Source organism: Microcebus murinus, chromosome 23, assembly GCF_040939455.1.
Source record: "Microcebus murinus isolate Inina chromosome 23, M.murinus_Inina_mat1.0, whole genome shotgun sequence".
Taxonomy (NCBI): Eukaryota; Metazoa; Chordata; class Mammalia; order Primates; family Cheirogaleidae; genus Microcebus; species Microcebus murinus.
This window is the reverse complement of record NC_134126.1, coordinates 3,552,833-3,576,666: the sequence shown is the minus strand read 5'-3', so window position 1 is coordinate 3,576,666 and position 23,834 is coordinate 3,552,833.

The window sequence follows — 23,834 nt, the reverse complement described above, 5'->3', positions numbered from 1 at the left end:
CACTTGCCCGGCACCCGATGAATGTTACATCCATGTGTGCACATAAATGTTGATCAGTTAGTACCAATTTAATGGTGAGTACATGTGGTGCTTTTTTTTTTTTTTTCTATTCTTGTGATACCTGACTTTAAAAAATGGGCTCCAACTCCATCCAGGATAATATAAGAGGTGCTAGTTCACCATTGTTTTTTATGGCTGAATAGTACTCCATGGTATACATATACCACATTTTATTAATCCTCTCATGTGTTGATGGGCACTTAGGTTGTTTCCACATCTTTGCAATTGTGAATTGTGCTGCTATAAACATTCAAATGCAGATGTCTTTATTATAGAATGACTTTTTTCCTTTGGGTAGATGACCAACAGTGGGATTGCTGGATCAAATGGTAGTTGTATTTTTAGTTCTTTGAGGTATCTACATATTACTTTCCACAGAGATTGTATTAATTTGCAGTCCCACCAGCAGTGTATGATTGTTTCTATCTCTCCACATCCATGCAAACATTTGTTGCTTTGGGACTTTTTGATAAAGGCCATTCTCACTAGAGTTAAGTGATGTCTCATAGGGTTTTGATTTGCATTTCTCTGATGATTAGAGATGTTGAGCAATTTTTTGTGTGTTTGTTGGCCATTATTCTGTCTTCTTTTGAAAAGTTTCTGTTCATGTCCTTTGCTCACTTTTTAATGGGGTTGTTTGATTGTTTTATTGTTGATTCTATAATAGATTCTAGTTATCAGCCTTTTATTGGATGTGTAGCTTGTGCATTTTTTCTCCCATTCTATAGGTTGAATATTCTAATGATAATTTCCTTAGCTGTGCAGCAGCTTTTTAATTTGATCAGATCCCATTCATTTTTATTCTTGCTTTAATTACTTTTGGGGTCTTCCTCATAAATTCTTTGCCTAGGTAAATATCTATAAGGGTTTTCCCAACAATTTCTTCTAGAATTCTTATGGTTTCATTTATTAGGTTAAGTCTACTATCCATTATGAGTTAAATTTTGTGTTCTTCTTTTCTCAATTTTAACTCTGTAGAAATTTATTTTTTAAAATATTTATTTAAAATTTTGTTGGTTTATACTTAAATTAATATCTACTGTGTGTGACATTTGAAACTTTGTCACATTACACTTTATTTATTGGAAAATCTCTACATTTATGTTACTACGTTCTGTTATTATTATTATTAATTTATCTTAAAGAACCAGCTCCTGTTTTCTTTAATTTTTTATGTTATTTTATAGGTGGTTCTCTGTTTTATTAATCCTATCCTTATATTTATTTTTTTATTTCTTCTTTGGAGAGGGACAGCAATGACATTAATCTGTTACTGTTTTTCTATTTTCTTTAGTAGCCATGTTGCTTTCAATTTGTATTATTTGTGATGAACATCTTTAAACATATTTTCTTTACAATGAGTTCATTGAATTATCATTGCCTAAGATCTGTTGTTGCTGTTTTTATTGTTTGTTACATAATATCATTCTGATATCCACTTTAACAAAAAATTATGTATGGAAAGATTTTATAAATTTCTAAACATTTTTTTTCTTTTTCATCACTGATCTTTAAACATATCATACTTTGTTCACACAACCTGGTATGTATAGATTGTTTTCATAAAATTATTGAGATTTATTACATTAAGGTGAAATTTCTGTTTTACATATAAAGTATTTGTGTATATTTATTGGTTATGAATCAATATTTCTATTATTTAGTTTGCTACTTTGTTTTGTGACTTATTGTTATTTTTCTCTTTCATAATCTGTGATTATTATTTTATATTATTTTCTATATAGTACTAGAAGTCCTAGCCTGAGCAATCAGACAAGAAAAAAAAAACAAAAGACATCCAAATTGGAAAAGAAGAAATCAAATTGTCCCTGTTTGCTGATGATATGATCTCATATCTAGAAATATTTTATATCTTACATCTGTAACAAAAAACTCTGAAATTTGATAAATGAATTCAGTAAAGTTTCAGGATAGAAAATAAATGAACAAAAATTAGTAGTGTTTCTGTATGCCCCAAACCTGGTGGATTCATAAATAAATTCTTCCATACCTACAAACAGAACAGGTATCCATATTACAGAAATTATTCCATAACATTGAGAAGGAGGGAATCCTCCCCAACTCATTCTGCAAAGGCAGTATCATCTTGATACCAAATACAGAAAAGAACACAACAAAAACAAAAAACTACAGACCAATATCCCTTATGCAAAATATAGATACAAAAATCCTCAGTAAAATACTAATAACCCAATTCAACAGCACATCAAAAAACTGATGCACCATGACCAGTGGACTTCATTCAGGGATGCAGAGATGATTCAACATATACAAATGAATAAATGGGATTCAACAAATAAATAGAAACAAAAATAAAGACCAAGTGATCATCTCAATAGATGGAGAAAAAGCAATTGACAAAATTCAGCACTCTTTCATGATAAAAACCCTCAAGAAACAAGGTGTAGAAAGAATACACTCTTAATTATAAAAGCCATATATGACAAACCCGGAGTTAACATCATACTGAAAAATGGGGAAAAGTTGAACATACTCATCCTAAGAACTAGAACAAAATGCTATTATAAATACTATTCAACAAAGTGCTAAAAGTCCTAGCCAAGAGCAATCAGGAAAGAAAGAAATAAAAAGCACCCATATTGGGAAAGAGGAAGTCATCAGTATATTGCCAATGAGATGATATTTTATATATAAATCCCCAAAGATGCTACCAAAAGACTCCTGGAATTGATAAATAAATTCCGCAAAGTCTCAGGTAACAAAATCAATGTACATGAATCAGTACCAATAACAGTGAAGCTGAGAATCAAATCAAGGAATCAATCCCATTCACACTAGCTACAAAGAAAATAAAATACCTAGGAATATACTTAACCAAGGAGGTGAAAGTTCTCTACAAGGAGAACTATGAAACACTGAGAAAAGAAATAGCAGATGACACAAATGAAAAAATATATCATGTTTGTGGATTGGTATAGCCAAAATTGTTAAAATGTCCAAAGTGGCTTACAGATTCGGGACAATCCCCATCAAAATACCTACGTTATACTTCACAGAGCTGGAAAAAAAAATAATACTATGATTTGTTTGGAACCAGAAAAGGGCATGAATAGTCAAAACAATCTTAAGTAAAAAGAACAAATTTGGAGGTATCACATTACCAGACTTCAATCTATACTACAAGGTGATAGTAACCAAAACATAATGGAATTGGCACAAAAACAGAGACACAGAACAATGGAACAGAATAGAGAACCCAGATATAAAATCATCCACCTACAGCCAACTGATCTTTAACAAAGCAGAAAAAATGTACACTGGGGAAAATAAGTCCTATTCAATAAATTGTGGTAGGAAAATTGGATAGCCACATGGAGTAAAATGAAACAGGACCTTTATCCTTCACCACTCACAAAAGTTAATTCAAGATGGATAAAAGACTTAAATATAAGGCATAAAACTATAAGAATTATAGAATAAAATGTAGGAAAGCTCTTCTAGATATTGGCCTAGGCCAAGAACTTATGACTAAGACCACAATGTCAATTACAGCAAGAACAAAAAAATAAATAAATAAATATGACTTGATTAAATTAAAAAATCTTTTTCACAGCTAAGAAAATAATTAATGGAGCAAATAGACAACCTCCATGAAGGGGGGAAATATTTGCAAACTCTACATCTGAGAAAGGGCCAATATCCAGAATCTACAAATAACTCAAGCAAATCATCAAGAAAATAATCAAAAAAAACCCATTAAAATGTAGGCAAAAGACATGACCAGAAGATTTTCAAAAGAAGATAGACAAATGGCCCACAACATATAAAAAAAATGCTCTATGTCACCAATCTCAGGGAAATGTAAATTAAAACCACAATGAGATGTCACCTTACTCTGGTTAGAATGGCTTAGATTAAAAAGTCTAAAAACAAGAGATGCTGGCATAGATGCAGAGAGAAAGGAATGCTTATGCACTATTGGTGGTCCTGCAATTTCTACATTCTATAATGGAAAACAGTATGGAGATTTCTCTAAGAACTTAAAGTAGACAGTCCCACTACTGGGTATCTACCCAAAGGAAAAGAAGGCATTTGCTCAATTTAGATGGAACTGCAGACCATTATCTTAAGAAAAGCATCTCAAGAATAGAAAAACAAACACCACACATACTGCCATAACAAATCAGAACTAATTGATAGGTATAAATGTGCACAGAGGGAAATAATAGTCATTGGAAATCAAGCAGGGAGAGGGGATAGGAGGGGTAGAAACCTACTTAATGGGGACAATGAACGCTATTTGTGTGATTGGCACACTTATAACCCTGACTGAAGCATTATAAAAGCTATCCATGTAATTAAAACATTTGTACCATCGTCATATTTTGAAGAAGAAAGAATAAACTAAACTCAAATCTAGAAGAAGGAAGTAAATAATATAACAATGATAAATGAAATAGAAAATGGAAAAACATTAGAGAAAATTAATAAAACTAAAAGCTAATTCTTTGTAAAGCATAACAAAATTGATAAGCCTTTAGCTATATTGACTAATATAAAAAAGAAAAGACTAAAAGTCGTCTCTTTAAAAGTTAAAAGAAAACAAAGTGTTCACATATACTGAACAATTGCACAAAGTAGATAATCAAAGTAATTTCAATTATGAAAGAGGAAATCCAACTACAAATATACACATTATCAAAATCTTATATCCACCCATTAAACAGGCTAATTATTTGACACACCATGTTTCCCCAAAAATAAGACAGGGTCTTATATTTATTTTTCCTCAAGAAGACACCCTAGGGCTTATTTGCAGGGGATGTGTTATTTTCTTTTAAGTATGGTACAACAATCTACATTTTTTCAAATATAGTTAAGTCATCTTCTTCTGGAACATCATCATAACTCTCCAAATCCCGAATTCCATCTTGAATTTCTTGCGACTCTATTTCCTTTAGAACCAGTGGCCCCAATCTCTCATGTCAAGCAATGGAGCTCTCATGGGGCAGCTGAGAAGGGCTTCTCCTCTTCTTTACCACTCTGTGATGAAATGCATGGGTTATGCAGATACGCTGGGTAGCCACACCCATCACTAGGTCTTATTTTCAGGGTAGGCCTTATATTGTGCAAATGCTTAGAAATCCTGCTAGGGCTTATTTTATGGGTAGATCTTATTTTGGGGGAAACACAGTAATTACAAAGTCTAAATATAAGAGAAATATATTCCCTAAATATCCCTATAGTTACTAAAATTTCAAGCAACCCTGAATATATAATTTAAAAATCCTTGTCAAAAAGAAACCTGCAGGCCTACATGGCTTTACTGATAAATCAAAAAGCATTTACAGAACACATAACCATAATTCTATGGAAACTTGTTTTAAAAAAAGATGTGAAAAATTTTCCACTTATTTTGTGAAACTTGTTTAGAAAACAGACATGAAAAATTTTCCATTTATTTTGTGAATCTGTCATGACAATTATATCAAAATCAGACACTTTTTAAATCCATCTCTAGATTCGGTTAATCAAATATAAACCTTAATAGAACTTTCTCTAAAATTTGACAAAATGATTCCAAAATTCTTTAGGTAAAGAAAGAACCTAGACTATCTAAAAAGAAAAATTTTATAAAAAAAATAACAATATTGAAAAACTTTTACTACTGAATTTGTTTACATATAAAAATCTGATGGTATCAAAAGAATTTAATGTTAATATAAGAATAATCATATAGATCAGTGGAACAAAATAGACTCCAGAAAGAGAACTTCCCATCCATGATAAAGTGATTTTAAAATACATGCCAAGGTATTTAAATGGGAAAATATAATCATTTCAACAAATGATGCTGGAACAATTGGAAATTCAATGGAAAATAACAAAACCTTAACTTTTTTTCTCATAGTGAACATAAAATTTACTTGAAATATGTGATAGATCTAAGTATAAGTTAACACATAGGGGGCATTTTTTTGTGACCTTGGAAAAGGTAAAGTTTTTTTAGAAGGATTACCAAAATCATAAATCATAAAAAAAAAACTTTGAATATAGTTGGATTTCAATTGTCAAATTTTCTTTACCCAATATTTCATCATTTTTATGCAGGAATTACAAAAATCAATCATATATTGTATTCAAATGGAAATCAGTGTGAAATATTTTAAATTTCAATTAAATTCTTCAGTATTTAATATTATAAAAGAAACTCTTAGCTAAATGAATTATGGCATGATTGAATATTCATTCCATGTTTCCTCATGAAATAAACCATTCAAATTTAGAAATTTTTAGTATGATTGGTTCAGTTTTTGCCAGAGCAGTGAAATAATCTTCACTAATATATCTTTCCATAATTTCTGGACACTTTTTGATCCAAATGATCATTTATATGTGAATAATTCAATGAACAAGTTGATGACCAATAAATATGACTCATTATTCCCCATCTTCTGAAAATATGGTGATAAATTAAGTGCATTGATGTATATTTTGGCATAGACCTCAGGCTATCATGAAAGGGTGAAAAATATTTATCATTAAATCACTTTCCCTGGAATATAAATAAATTGTTAATGTCTTAAGTAAAATATATTTTAATTTTATGATTTTAAGTTTTATGATAGTTTAAAAATGGTTCCATGTGTATAGCCTGGGTACAATTCAGAATTAATAAAGATCTGCAAGTGATGAACACTATATATATATTTTTTACTCCATTTTATGATGAAGGCCTTGAGTGAAATTTGTACAAATCTGATGTCACTAGACTACTGTCAGGTTATGTTTTGGTCTTACCTTTCATCGGTTTGAAAATAATATCAATATTTCTCAGAATCTTGCCTGAAAGATACAATGCATTTGGATCTTTAGATATATATTGCAAATGCAATTTAGATATATATTGCAAAATTTAGATATTTGCATTTGCAATATATTGCATTTGCAATATATATCTAAATTTTCTGCTGTGTCACCTGGTTTCACTGTTGGCAAAATAGTTCAGCTTTTATGTCAGGTGACAGGCAACTCAGTCTCAGCTATAAACACCATATCATCTTTATAGTTAAAATATGATACCCAAATAAATAAAATCAGATACAAAAAAGACATTACAACTGATGCCACAGAAATACAAAGGATTATTAGAGACTATCACCAACAATTATATACCAACAAACTGGAAATTGTGGAAGAAATAGATAAATTCCTGGATAGATACAACCTACCAAGACTGGATCAGGAGGAAATAGAAAACCTGAGCATACCAATAATGAGTAATAAGACTGTATCAGTAATAAAAATATCTGAACAAAAGAAAGCTCAAGACCAGATGGCTTCACTGCTGAATTCTGCCAAACTTATAAAGAAGAACTAACACTAATTCTTCTCAAACTATCCCAAAAGTGTGAAGAATGGGAATTCTTCCTAATTTATTCTATAAAACCATCATTATCCTGATACCAATCAAAGGATTACCTTGATACCAAAACCAGACAATAACAAAAAAGGAAAACTACAGGCCAACATTCCTCAAAAACATATATAGAAAAATCCTCAAAAGAATTCTAGCAAGCCAAATTTCAAAGCACATCAAAACATTATTCACGTTGATCAATTGGAATTTAGTTTAGGAATGCAACAGTGGTTTTGCATAGGCAAATCAATAAACATGGTACATCACATCAATAGAATAAAGGACAAAAAATATATGATAACCTCATTAGATACAGAACAAACATTTGACAAAATTTAACATCCCTTCATGATAAAAACTCTCCACTAAAATGTATAGAAGGAACTTACCCTACACAATAAAGGATATATATGAAAAACCCATTTCTAATATTATATTGAATGTGAAAAAAGTGGCAGCTTTTGTTCTAAGAATTAGAACAAAATAAGGATGCCCAGTATTACCACTCTTATTCAACTCAGTGCTAGAAGTTCTAGCCAGAGCAATTAGGCAAGAAGAAGAAATAAAGAGTAACCAGATTGGAAAATAATAAATCAAATTGTCCAACCTTGCAATTAACATGATTTTGTACTTAGAAAAAACTGAAGACTTCACCTGAAAACCCTTAGAACTGATAAATGAATTTAGTAAAGTGGCAGGATTAAAATCAACACACAAAAATTAGTAGCCTATCTATGCCAATAATGAATTAGCTAAAAAAAAGCAGTCCCATTTACAATAGCTACAACAAATTAAGTACCTAGGTATAAATTTACTACAAAAATGAATGATATCTACAATGAAAACTAAAAAAAAAAGACAGAAATTAAAGAGGACACAAAAAATTGAAAAGATATCCTATATTCATCTATTGGAATAATTAATATTCTGAAAATGACCATACTACCAAAAGTGATGTATAGATTCAATGCAATTCCTATCAAGATACCAATGAAATTCTTTACAGAAATAGAAAAAAAATCTCAAAATTTATATGGAACCACAAACGACCCCAAATAGCTAAAGCAATCCTGAGTAACAAAACAAGGCTGAAGGCATCATGCTACCTGACTTCAAAATACACCACGAAACTATAGTAATGGAAACATAATTGTACTGGTATAAAAGAAGACAAACAGACCTATGCAATAGAATGAAAACTCAGAAATAAATCCAAATATTTGCAGCCAACTGATTTTGGATAAAGGCACAAAGAAAATACACTGGGGAAAGGACAGCATATTCAATAAATGGTTCTGAGAAAACTGAGAATATACGCAAAGGAATAAAACTAGACCCATATATCTTATTATACCACAAAATTAACTAAAACTTGAATAAAGACATAAATGTAAGATATCAAACCATAAAACTACTGCAAGAAAACAGGAGAAATTATTTAGGACATTGATCTGGGGAAAAATTGTCAGAAAGACTTCAAAAGCATAGGCATCAGAAGCAAAATAGACAAATGGTATTTTTACGAACCTTAAAAGTTTCTATACAGCAAAAGAAATAATGAGCAGTGAAAGAAAAATCTGTGGAATAAGAGGTAATATTTGCAAAGTATTCATCTCATAAGGGACTAAAATGCAGAATATACAAAAAACACAACTCAACAGCAAAAAAACAAATAATCAGATTAAAAATGCCCAAAGGATCTGAACAAACATTTCTCAAAAGAAGACATATAAGTGGCAAACTAGTACATGAAAAAATGTTCAACATCACTAATCGCTAGAGAAATGCTAATCAAAACCACAATGAGATATGTCACTCAGAATGTTTTCTATCAAAAAGATGAAATATAACAACTATTGTCAGGGATATAGAAAAAAGAAAACTCATATATTGTGGGTAGAAATGTAAATTAGTACCACCATTATGGAAAATAGTATGGAGTTTCTTTAAAAACTAAAAATAGAACTATCATATAATCCAACAATTCTCTACTATTTATCCAAAGGAAATAAAATCAATATATTGAAGAAATATCCATATTCCCATGTTTACTGCAGCTCTATCCACAATCAGCAAGATATGTAATCAACCTAAGTGTCTATCAACAGATGAACAGATAAAGAAAATGTGGTACAGACACATATACACACTAGAATACTATTCAGCCATAAAAAAGAATAAAATCCTATAATCCAAGGCAAAATGGATGAGCTTGGAGGATATTTTGTTAAGTGAAATAAGTCAGGCATGGAAACAGAAGTGCTGCATATCTCATTCATGTAAAAATTAAAATGTTGAATGCATAAAAGTAGAGATTAGAACTGTGGTTCTTAGAAGCTGGAAAGGTTAGAAAGGAGAGGAGGATAAGGAGAGGTTGATTAATGGATATAAAATTATAGTTAGATAGGAAGAAAAGGTTCTATTATACTATAGCCCTGTAGGGTGACTATAGTTAATAACTTATTGTATATTTTCAAATAGCAAGACGAGAGGATTTTGAGTGTTCACTATATTTAAAAAAAACGATAAATATTTTAGGTGATATGTTAATTGCCCTGATTTGATCATTACACATTATATACATATATTGAAATATCACTCTGTACACCAGATATGTGTAATAATTATATCAATTAAAATAACAATAAGAAAAATACCCTAAATAACAGTAGTTTTGAATAAGATATATGTGTATGTCTGTGTGGGTATGTAAAGAAAAAATATACAAATAAAAGGATATGGAAGAAAATTTGCAAGTATACTGAAAAATAAAACACTGATAATTTTAAATATAAATGTATTAAATTTTGTCTGCATTATTTAGTCATGATTTAAAAAATACGTGATAGATCTTGATTAACTTTGTATGTATATACTTGCACATGACACACTTATAATTTAATATTATACTGTTTTCTGGGTACATTTTAAATATACTAGACTATATATTCCAAATATATATTTCAGCCATATTTATTCTGGGTACATTTTAAATAGACTAGGAAATCATTTTCCAAATCACTAAAGGTATTTTAATTTTAGTTTTCCATTTTAACTTTGAGAATTCCTTCTCTTTAATTTTATGCTTCAAAATCAGTAAGAATTGCAAATTTATTTGCCTAGCTCAGACCTCTCTTCTGATCTCCAAAAGCATTTATCATGTTCATTTGGTTCTTTTATGGGAAGCCTACTAAAACATATGCAAATCAGAGAAAAATGGCTTCCACTCAGTTCTCAAGTATAAAATGCTATATATTTGAAAAAACAATCCTGTTATTTCCATCTCACAAACACTTCTCTATACCATTACTTCTCTCCATATTTGCTAGCACCACCTCATCCAAAACGTCTCCTCTAATTCATTCTTCAATCAGAGCCAGAGTAATATTTTTTAAGCAGAAAATTGTCATGTATACTATATTCATTAAAATTTCTCAATATATTTCCTCTGCTCTTAGGTTGAAGTAGTACTAGTAATATTAATAGTAATGTTTAACGTGGCTTACAGGGATTAGAATAATCACACTCTGCTTTTTCCCCCAACCTCACTCAGAGCACTTTGCTTCCTCTGTACTCTGTTGGCTAGCCATATTTACCACAGTGTTTTCAAACTGATCGAACTCTATGTGTCAAGTTTTTCACATATTCAAGTCCTACTCCTTGAAATGTTCTTTCCCAGCTTCACCACCTGTCTATTCTCTACTACTTTTGGTCTAACAGTCAATATCACTATAGACTTTCCTTCTCCTCAAAGGTCAGTCTCACTGTAATGTGGTCCCATAACACCTTGTACTTTTTTGCATAGCTCTTTATACTTAAATTACCCTTCTCATCAATCTTTTTCTTCAAGACTGGAAGTTCATGGATCCTGGGGTCATGTCCCCTGTTCATCACTGATTTTCACAGATTCTGTTATGGTTCCTTGGACATAGTTTTAAATAAGCATTTGCTGAATGAATCGATGATTGAGGGAGGAAAAATATATGTGAAAGAGGACAATAAAAGATTGATTTAACCTACTTCAACATTGTGACTGGATCAAGGCTCTGATCTGTGATTTTCACAAGATTAATAGTTTATCTTGTCTCTGTGTTAATGAGACCTTAAATATTTGGAAAGAATAGACCATCTTCAGATTCCCTCACAGGATAGCAGATTTCCTGGCAAGATAAACATGTAAGACAGATTTAGAAATCACACAAAAAAACCCCAATCCCCTTTCATTAGTATTCTGCATACCATAACAGCTCTAAATATCTTTAACATGATAGAGCTCAAGAAGCATGTAACTGATCTTCTACATCTCTGTTTTATTTATTTTGCATTCCTTATCCACTGTTCTGATTTATTAACATTCTTTTTTTCACACAAACACACACACACATGCACACACACCACACCCTTTTTAATTTTTTTTTTATTTCAGCATATTACAGGGCTACAGATATTTAGGGTTGCACATATTGCCTTTGCCCCACTGAGTCAGAGCTTCAAGTTTGTCCATCCCCCAGAGAGTGTGCAAAGCACCCATTAGGTGTAAATATACCCATCCCCTCTTCCCCCGCCCATCTGCCCGACACCCGATGAATGTTACTAATATATGTGCACTTAGGTATTGATCATTTAATACCAATTTGCTGGCAAGTACATGTGGTGCTTATATTTCCATTCTTAGGATACTTCACTTAGTAGAATGGGCTCCAGCTCCATCCAGGATAATATGTGTATGAGTCAGTCCATTATAATCTATTTTTAGACATTCTATTTAAGCAGATTTTTGAACTGGGATACTTGATGTATTTCAGGCCATCTCAGAGACAGTTTTGTTTAAGTATGCATCTCTTGATCAGTCAGTCCTGGCCAAAATGTCAATTATGTAAGATGTTATTCATTTGCATCTCTTTTTCCTTCCCAATGGCATTTTTTTACAATTACCATCTTATTGTTTTTGACTGGAAGGGGAGAAGGAGATGGGTATATACATACATAATGAGAGCAGTGCACACCGTCTGGGGGATGGCCATGCTTGAAGCTCTGACTCGGGGTGGGTGGGGGCAAGGGCAACATATGTAACCTAAACATTTGTATCAGCTTACTTTGTAAGTAATATTCTAATATCCATTTGTAATGGATCATTTGTATCTTTAAAAAGTCCTTTGACCACATGCCCCACTTGAGGTATACCATTCTATAATACCCAAATGGTCTGTGTGCACTGTTTCTGATTCCTCTCTTCCAACTGTTTAGTGAGTCAATTACAATTTATGTTTTCTCCATAAATTCCACTTTACACACCTCTTACTAAGATCAACAACTATCTACTGGGTGAAAATCCAGTAGTCAATTTTCAGTCTTCATCTTGCTGAACCACTGTGCTGCGTTCGACGCAGTTGGTTCCTCTTTCTTGGCACATTCTCTTTATTTGACTTCTAGGTCCTCTCGCCGACCATACTGGCCAGTCTTTCTCAGTATGCTTGCTGATTTTTTCTTGTCTTTTACTTTAACTCGCAGACCATACTGGCCAGTCTTTCTCAGTATGCTTGCTGATTTTTTCTTGTCTTTTACTTTAAAGGCTGAAGTGCCCTGAGTCTGGCACATGGACCTCTTCTTTCAATCTTTACTCATTGTGTTTTTAATCTCCTTAAAATAATCTCTTTAGAAACAATTTATGTTTGTGGCTCTTAGGTTCATATATCTATGCTTTAAATATCAGCCATAACTAACTACTGAGTTAAGTTCTACATGAGAATATATAATAAACGTCTCATACTTTGTGTGTCAAAAATACAATTTTCATTTAATAGAGATATGCAAATTATTCAACCGGGCTCAGTCTTTCCCAACAGAGTCACCAGAGTTGCTGTTTGCCTGGATACTCAGACAAAAAAGCAAGTGAAGCCCCAAATATCCCTATATCTGATTATCCAATTCTCATCTACTGTCCATCTTCATATGTGTGTGGGTGTGTATACAGTCATATTTTGCTAAATTGTAGGGATGTGTTCTGAGTAATGTGTCCTCCTCCAGTGATTTTGTTGTGCAATCATAGAACATACTTCCACAAGCACAGAAGGTAATAGCCTACTATATGCCTAGGCCATATGGTACAATCTATTGCTCCTAAGCTACAAATTTGCACAGCATGTCACTGTGCTGAACATATAGGCAACTGTAGCATTGTACAACTGTAACATTTTTACCATGTAAAAATGGTAAATATTTGTATGTGTGTGTATATATATGCATAGAGAGAGAGACAGAGAGGATTTCTTCTATGCCATATACCCATTTCATCAGCCTATCTCTGAATATATTTCACAAATACTGCTAGCGTTTCCATTTCCATCTTTACTGTTACTACAGTAAAGTGCATGGTGTAATGATTAAAAATGTAGACTTTGAATACCTTCATTCAAATCCCATATCTAACAGGTACTAGTCTGGTGCTTTGGGGGACATGACTCAACCACTTGGGGTTAAAATCTGGAACATGAGGAAAACAATAACTTTGCAAAGTCCACTACTTCTTATTGAGATAAACTCCCAGTGGTCTCCTTGTTTCCACACGTGCCCTCCCCATTTGCCATGTCTATTCTCCAATCCACAAGACAGAATATTGTTTTCACACTGTATGACTGCATCAAAGCATTACATGTGCCCTATAAAGACACAAAACTATTATGTACCCATAATAATTAAAAATTTAAAAAAGAAAAAGAAAGCATAGAAAGTTCCTTAATACATAAATCTTGTATTAGTTTTATCAAACTCACCTATCACTGAAATCACATGTAGAATAAAATCCAAGGTGCTGTAGTTTATCAGACTTTACATGGTCTGATCTCTGTCTCGCAGAACATGCTCTGCCCGGCGCCCTTTCTCCCGCCACCAAAGCCACTTCCAGCTCACCTTGACCACGCCACACATCGTCCTGCCTCCAGGATCCAAGTACTTGCTACTCCTCATGGATGAATGTTTTTGACTGTCTTGTTTAATTCAAGACAGTCTTTAAATTCCATTCCCTCAATGAAGCCTCCCCTGACTTCCAGGGATCTCAATCTGCTTTAGTTGGATTCAACAGGACTTTTCACTAATTGGTGTGTATTTTTTTTTGTTTATTTATGTATTTATTTATAGACTGCCATACATACTAAGAGCTAAAACTTGTTTTCTTTTATGTATTGCTAGTGCAATAAAACAAGTGTGTAATAACTGTTTATTAAACAAACTGTACTGCTATATAGCTGAAGGACCCTCAGAGAAGATAGTGGGTGTGTCTGCCACTAAGAGCTTTCTCAGAAAAGAGTGATGACCACTAGAACTAATTGCAGGACATGGCTGCTAGTCAGAGTCAAGGAGCTTTGTACAAAACTTTTCTGTTTGAACACTTTAATGATAAATCATGTAATTTTGTGAAATACATATGTATCTATACATATGTCCGAAAGACAGAGGGAGGGATGCACAGACAATCTCCTGTCATTTTCATCTTTTTCTGTGTGAGCTTTCTCCCAACTAAGGTATCAGGGTAGTATGAATAGTTATCATTTAATTTAAGATTAATCTAAACAGAAGAAGAAACGCTAACTGAGTGGTGAATTTAGAATTCAACAACTAAGCTCAAAAGCCATCAAAATGTGTTGTATTAGATACATATAACTTTAGGATGTTTTGTAATATCTGAATTTAGATGGAGGCATAGGAAAATTGAATAGGACACATTCTATATTTAAGGAGTTGAGTTTTGTTCCCATGGAAACATTTTGACAATGAGTTCTACAAAAGAAAATGACTAAGCATTTCAGACTCTAATGCTGCTCTGTTTAATTCTTTATAAAATGTGCAAGAGGAGTCTTGAACAATTTAAATGATTGAAATTTCAACTGTTTAGTTGAACTGCCTAACTGCATCTCTGCTTGAAATGTAAAGAAAAAAGCACTTTCTGATTCATTACAGTTTCATTTTTAAGCAGTTTGAAAGAATATTAAGGATGGAATGACTATCAATATGAGATGGATTTAAATGTTATTCCATTTCTAACTATTTGTACTTATAAATAATATATTTTATGATTTTATGATTATTTTAAATCATTTTTATTATTTATTTGCCCAATTTGAAAAAGGAGAATATGCAAACTTAATAATGGGTTTGACATCATTTAAAGTCATTTCAGCCCCAAAAATGTTATTAAAATTATTTTTTCAATTTCTGTATTTCCTTTGAAATGAAATTTTCTATTGTACATAAAACAAAAGAGAAAGCATAATTGGTGAACAATATGCACATTTGCTATATCACTTCTTATGTCTTTACTGAAATGTTAGACTCTATAATTTCTAGAAATACTCATTAATTGTTCTAACTGAAGATATAATTTAAAAAACATCCAAATAGAGGTTTATGCTAGAGAACCTTGCTCCTGGGAATCTTGGATGACTATTCTGGGCCCTTTACAGCAGGTGCCATTGGTGATGGTGTCTTTCAACAATAAAAACTTTACAATTTGCTAGTGGAAATAAATCACAGATTACAAAGGACTGTGACAGCTACTTTTACCAGGGCTCCATAGTTGGGAGGTATCTTTGTAGTTTGAGGACGTCTATTTTCCATTATTGATTCTAGTATAGTTCAAATCAGAGAAAAAAAAAATCTCAAAATCTTTCTCACAAGTAGTTCCTTAACAGGAGCCAGATTGACAGCAAGAAATGCAAGCAAGCATGACCAGGGGCCTTGGTGGGGACAGCCTGGATGGGTGGCATTCAGCATCTGCATGGTTTCTCAATGGTCCTCAGTTTGCTGAAGGCCCTGCCAGTTGTGTTCAACCTGGTTACTATCCTCAACTTTTGGAAACTCTCAACAAGTTTTGGTAGGACTTTTTTTCCCATAATTCCCTTAACAGAATGAGCTGTAGTACAAGAAGGATTTCAGAAGATCAAGTTATAGTCTGTTTTTAAAACCATAGGTGTGACAACTATAGAGAAATAGACTGTGAAGAGACATTTAGCCTTATTTTTTCTGTTGAATGGAACATGGGGGTATATTAAAAGATAATATTATACATTTACTTGTTTATACACAGATTGCATTTGTGATCATAATAAATGTCTAATATCATTAAAATAAAATATAATAAGTGCTTAGAAGATGAAGGACCAAAGGCCAAATAGCAGTGACATGTGGCCATAATTTCCCTGAGGACTTCTCTGCCTGGGTTTGTGTGTTCTGTTATTTCAAACAAACAAAGAAATGTTCCTGGAACTTATCCAAAGAATTACTTGGCTCTAGAAGATAAAAGTAAACTGTCTTTGCATTTTTAATGCTAAATGAGGATGTTATTACACACATATTTTCATATTGTTTTTTTTTTCTTTTCTGCCTAGCCTAATGATTATATAGGTGAGAAATAAAACTCTGTCCATAATTTCTTCCTAAAGAAATTTTAAAGTTTAAGGAAAAATTTTCCCTGTAGATTTTTTTCTCTTCTTTCACCTTTCTCTTTACATCTACAGATATAAATGCTCACACAAATCACACAGACACACACATAAATATACAGACACATTCACATGCACGCACACCCTCAAAATCATTTCATAAGTAATATTGTTAAACATAAAAATTAGATTTACGCTCTTTTGGGTTGATGCCTAACAATGCTATTGCTGTGTTGAATGGTATTTCTATTTTTAGCTGTTTGAGTTATCTCCAAATTCTTTTGCACAAAAGCTGCACTAATTTGCAGTCCCACCAGCAGTGTAGGAGTGTTCCTGTCTCTCCACATCCTCGCCAGCATTTGTTGTTTGGGGATTTCTTGATACAGGACATTCTCACTGGGGTTAGGTGGTATCTCATTGTGGTTTTGAGTTGCATTTCTCTAATGATTAGAGATGTTGAGCATTTTTTTATATGTTTGCTGGCCATTATTTTGTCTTCTTTGGAGAAGTTTCTGTTCATTTCCATTGCCCATTTCTTGATGGGGTTGTTTGATTTTTTCTTGTTAATTCTTTTAAGTTCTAGATAAATTCTTGTTATTAGACCTTTATCAGAAGTGTAGAAGGCAAATATTTTCTCCCATTCTGTAGGTTGTCTATTGGCTCTAATGATCATTTCCTTGGCTGTGCAGAAGCATTTTAATTTGATCAGATCCCATTTGTTTATTTTTCATGCTGCAGTGATTGCCTTGGAGGTCTTCCTCCAGAATTCTTTGCCTAGGCCAATGTCTTATAGGGTTTTCTCAACATCTTATTCTAGGATTCTTAAGGCTTCATGCCTTAGGTTTAAGTCTGTTATCCATCTTGAGTGGATTTTTGTGAGAGGTGAGAGGTAGGGATCCTGATTAATTCTTGTGCATGTAGCTATCTGGTTTTCCCAGCACCATTTATTGAAGAGAGATTCTTTTCCCCATTGTATATTTTTGTCTGCTTTATCAAAGATTAGGTTACCATATGCAGATGATTTCATCTCTGGAATCTCAGTCCTATTCCAAATATTGATGCTTCTGTTCTTGTGCCAGTCACAGGCTGATTTAACTATTATTGCTTTATAGTACAGCTTGAAGTCAGGAAGACTGATGCCTCCTAGTTCATTCTTTTTACTTACAATTGCTTTGGTTATACAAGGTTTTCTCTGGTTCCATACAAATTGAAGAATTATTTTTTCTAGATCTGTAAAGAATGTTGGCGGTACTTTGATGGGGATTGCATTAATTCTGTAGATCATTTTGAGTAATATTGGCATTTTAATGATATTGATTCTACCAATCCATGAATAAGGTAGATTTTCCCATCTGTTTATATCTTCTACAATTTCCTTTTTTAAGCATTTCATAGTTCTCCTTGTATTCATCTTTCATATCTTTCGTTAAATATACTCCTAGATATTTAATTTTGTTTGGGGCTTGCGTTTTTGATTTCAGTTTCGGCTTGATGGTTCTTGGCATATATGAATGCTTCTGATTTGTGTATATTGATTCTATAACCTGAAACTTTACTGAATTCATTTATCAAAAGTAGGAGTCTCTTGGATGAATCCATGGGGTTTTCTAGGTATAATATCATATCATTGACGAAGAGCGAGAGTTTGCTCTCATCTGCCTCCACTTGGATGCCCTCAATAACCCTCTCTTCGCTGATTCCTATAGCTAGGACTTAGAGCACTATGTTGAATAGAAGAGGAGATAGTGGGCACCCTTGTCTAGTTCCAGTTCAAAGAGGGAATGGTTTCATTTTTTTCCCCATTCAGGATGATATTGACAGTGGGTTTGTCATAAATGGATTTGATAAATTTAAGGTATGAGCTGCCTATGCCTATTTTGTTAAGAGTTTTTATCATAAAGGTGTGTTGGACTTTGTCAAATGCTTTTTCTGCATCATTTTATAAAGACATCTGCACCTGAATGTTTATGGCAGCACAATTCACTATTGCAAAAACATGGAAACAACCCACGTGCCCTTCAATTCATGAGTGGATAATTAAAATTTGGTATATGTTCACAATGGACTATTACTCAATTCCAAGAAACGACAGTGAGCTAGCACCGCTTATACTATCCTGGATTAAGCTTAAGCCCATTATCCAAAGTGAGGTGACACAAGATCAGAAGAATGGGCTCCACATGTACTCTCCATCAAATTGGTACTAACTGATTAAAACGATGGTGCTCAAAGAGTGGTGGTGTTCACCAGGGATTCAGGGGATGGGGTAGACCCACATCTGAGGGATGTGGTGAGCATTGTGGAGGGGAAGGGCATACCTCTAACCCTTCCTAGGGAGAGGCAAAATATAAAATGTAACCAAAATGTCAAAAAAAAATAGATATAAAAAAATTTATCAGGTGTCGGCAGATGGGAGGAGGGAGGGGATGGGCGCATACTTACATAGTGAGTGAGATGCCCACCACCTGGAGGATGGACACCCTCTGACTGGGTGGGGGGAAGGGAGGCAAGGGCAATGTATGTAACCTTAACAACATTTGTACCGCCATAATATGATGAAATAAAAAAAATCAGGAAGCCCGGGAAAGCGAGACAAGTTAAAAAAAATTAAATTTACATATTTGTTTCTCTTCTTCCCTGTTTTCAGTCTTACCACTAAAGAAACAACTCTCAATTATGCTGGTCTGTAATTTATACCTTTCCTGTCTTTTCTCTTTTATATATTTCAAATGTTCGTAAGAAAAAAAAATCACGGATTCATTGATTGTATATTAGGTTTGAAGGATACAAATTTTTTCTAAAAAAAGTCCAGGACAAAGCAAGATACTTACCAGATGATGACTTTGTAGTTGAGCCAGATAAGCATGCAAATGTACAGAGGACAGGGTAGCCACTCTTTCAAACTGTCCCATCGTGTGTATCATTTTATAAAGACAAACTTGGCCCTAATCTACCAAACCAAAATTGTTACAGATGGAACTTAAATGCAACTATAAATCTGTTTCTTTTCCCATGTACAGGAGAACAAATGTCCTAATGAGGAATATAAGATATGATTTGATGTTATTTCCTTTTGATGAAATCTCAAAAAAAGATCTAATCTTGAAGATATTCACTTCAATGGATTGTGCTAGAAATGTGATGCTGTGAAGTCTGTGGGCAAATGACCGTTTATAACTCTCCGAAACATGAATTTGAGCATAAAGTTGCCTCAAGCTCAGGGTGGCATGAAGGACTTAGGTTTTTATTTTAATTGCAAAATCACATCCTTAATGGATTATACACAGTTAAAGGGTTATAATAAAAATTAGGTGATCTTTTTAAGCTCAAGAAGTCCATTTCAAGTAAGCAAGGACAAATTAGGGATGGGAACATAATAGATTATTTTCTAATTATTGCTGATTTTGTCCTAGAATTAGTGTTAAACTTTACTAATACTTAAAAAGGAGAATATAATACTTTTTGTAGTAATGTGATCAGCCATTCCAAAAATATTAAATATTCCATTTTCTTATAGTAGGTATTTCACAGCACACATTTATAACTCTAGTTTTTATAATATCAGACTCTTAATTGTGACTATGCATCTTAAATCATCACTATTCATTTCTTATAGTCTCTAATTTTGTTATATTTTGTTGAATAACTGTGACATATTTTTATTCTGTAACAATGGGGAGGTAAATATTTATTTCAAAAATTTAGTATACAGTACATGCTAATACTGCGCCAGGGAACAACACCGGTGTGTGCCCGTCAGGCGCCGGCGCGCAGCAGGTGGGGGCTGGGCGAGCAAGCGCAGCCTCGTCGGTGTCTGCAGTCGCTCCCTGGCGCCGCGCCGGCTCCGCCTCCGTCCCAGCAGCGGCGGCCTTAAATTCCCGTAGGAGCTGGAACCCTGGGATTAACTGCGCATGGGAGGGTCCGGGTTGCGCTCCTTACGTGAGGCTAAAGCCTGAAGACCTGAGCGGCCGAGCGGCGAGGCCGGGGCCGCGAACGCGGATCGCGTCAGCAGAGAGGCCTGACTGCACACCGGACGCCGCGCGCTCGAACCGCCCTCGGCCGTCCCGCCCGCCAGCTCTGTGGAAAATTGTCTTCCATGAAGCCAGTCCCCGGTGCCAAAAGGTTGAGAACTGCTGTGCTAACAGAGGTAAGCTGGAGTCAGAAAGCTTTAAATATACACATTAAATGAAATTTAAAGCCATGGCATAATACATGATATGCATTTAATATTGAGAAATATATATTTCTGTGATACTTTTTAAATTATTTATGGTATGCCTTTAAACTTCTTGGTTTCAGACTTATAACTTCAGAATATATGAAATGTGCTTTAATTCATTCCAAAATCATGAAAGAATAGAAAAAGGCAACATATAAATTGCATATTTGAAATTAATTCACAGAAAACCAAGAATATATTTGTTTCTTCTAATATATATTTCTCTTTGTCTAATTTGGGTATTATCTATTAAAACAGCGATTACAACATACTTTCCTTTTATCTTTAAAAGCAACCTCAAATATTTCTAAATATGAAGTACAGTTATTCATAAATTATATAGCTGCCATGCTATAAAGTTATATATGTAAATATTATAAAGTGAATAGAAATAGACTATATTGAAATTTAAGTCAGACTAAGTTACACAAAAGCTTATTATTGAGGAGGATTAGACAATATTACTCCAAAATATGCCACTTTGGCATAAGTATTATTTTGAGATGAAAGCAATTGAGAAGATGCAAACATAAGAAAAGCTCTCTCCTCTTCTTCCGTTTGCCTAAAAGCTGAGCATAAATTTACAAAGGTGTCCGTCCTCCCCTTTCTGCTAGGACAAAGGTTGGTCACCAGAGATGATTTTAAACCCTTATCAGCCTAGACTGTGCCAGAGGAATCTGCATAACACACGTTACAAACTAGCTCTTATCTACCATTATTCTCCCATTTAATAACATTCCTACAATTTGACACCCCTAGAGACACAAGGTCTATTTCGTCTGTCTTGTCCTTCTCTAAAATTGTGTTCTTCTTTGTTGAAAATGCTATGTAAGCCAGAGTTCTAAGCCAGTTCTTTGACAATTACTTATTGCCTAGGTATCGCCCATGTATATATGAAATATACATATTAATAAGCTTCTGTTGGTTTTGCTCTTCTTAATCCATCTTTTGTTACAGGGGTCCCAGCTAAGAACTCAGAATGGCAGGGGTGAATCTATTTTTCCTTCCCTACACTATCCATTTTAAATATAATGAGGTAGACTGGGACATTTTAGCACAGTAATAACAGTTAATATGATTTGGAATTCGATCCCACTGCTTCCTAACTGCAGGCCTGAGCAAATGACTGCTACAGAACTCTCAATTTTAGTTTTCTTATCTGTTAAAGGTGTGATTTATAGTACTTTCTTCATAAGAATGTTTTTAAGAAAAAATGAGATACAACACATAAAAACTAAGCACCTTTTCCTAACATATGGTTAGTTTTTAATTAATGTTAACTAATATGTTATTCTTTTTAAAAAGTTTTAATCCTCTCTGTGTCTTCTTGTTCACCTCTAATTTTCAGCCCTTAGTATAGAGCCTGGCAAATATTAAATATTCAATAATTATTTATGACACATGAAAAGTACCTTGCATTACATAAATCATATTTTGTGCATATGTATCTGCATACATAAATCATATATGTTTCTGAAAAGGGGAATTTCTAAGAGTAGACAGTATTCAATGGGAAGAAAGAAATGTAACCTAATTTCTCATTTCAAAGGTCTTCAAGTAAAATGAATAGTATTTCATATTAAAGTAGGAAAAAGTTTACCAGACTTTGTAGATTATGTTGTGATGTGATTATTTTGGTCATATAGATAGCATTTTGGAGCATTTTTAAAAATTCATTTGTTTATTTTTTAAAATGCTGTATAATATATGTATATATCATGTGCAAATGATGTTTTGAAGTATTATGTATGTTGTGGAATAGTTAAATCTAGCTGGTTAACGATAACGTCACTTCACATAGTTATCATTTTTGTGGTGAGAACACTACACATTCTCTCTCTTAGCATTTTTCAAGAATACTATGCTGTACAATAGATATTTTGAATTTAGTCCTGCTATCTAACTGTAAATATGTATTCTTTAACCAGTTTCTCTCCAACCCCCACTTCCCTAACAGCCCAGCCTGTGGTAACCACCATTCACTCCTGCTTACATGAGAAGAACTTTCTTATATTCCACACACAAGGAAATCATGCAGTATTTGTCTTTCTGGAGTATGCATTTTTTTTTTTTTAAGTCAAGCACCCTCTGTATCTTTTTTGTCTTTATTACATCATTCCACGGTCTATTCAAATAAAATCTATGAGATACTGTGTTTCCCCGAAAATAAGACCTACCCATAAAATAAGCCTCAGCAGGATTTCTAAGCATTTGCACAATAGAAGCCCCACCCTGAAAATAAGCCCTAGTGGTGGGCGTGGCTACGCAGCCCGTCTGCACAACCCGTGCTGAGCAGCCCTTCTCATCTGCCCCATCTGACAGCTACCATCCCAGAGGTGACCGGAAAGGTGCGGGCAGCCCCACCAGCAAGGGCGGCTCCCCCTGTCAGGTCCCCGCCAGCCTGTGCGTGCTGCAAGCTGAGGCTTTGAGGGGAAAATAACACATCCCCTGAAAATGAGCCCTAGGGTGTCTTCTTGAGGAAAAATAAATATAAGACCCTGTCTTATTTTAGGGGAAACACGGTAGGTTCTATCATTATCCTTATTTTACAGGAAAGTGAAATGAATGAAGTTATTCTTCCAAGGTCACTGAGCCATATGTGCCATTCAGAACGATTTACGTCTGAGGGTTGTATAAGTATGTATATGAGTGTTAGTGTGCATGTATACAGCAAATTGCAGTTTGTACATTTGTATCGGAATTTAATTTCTTAACC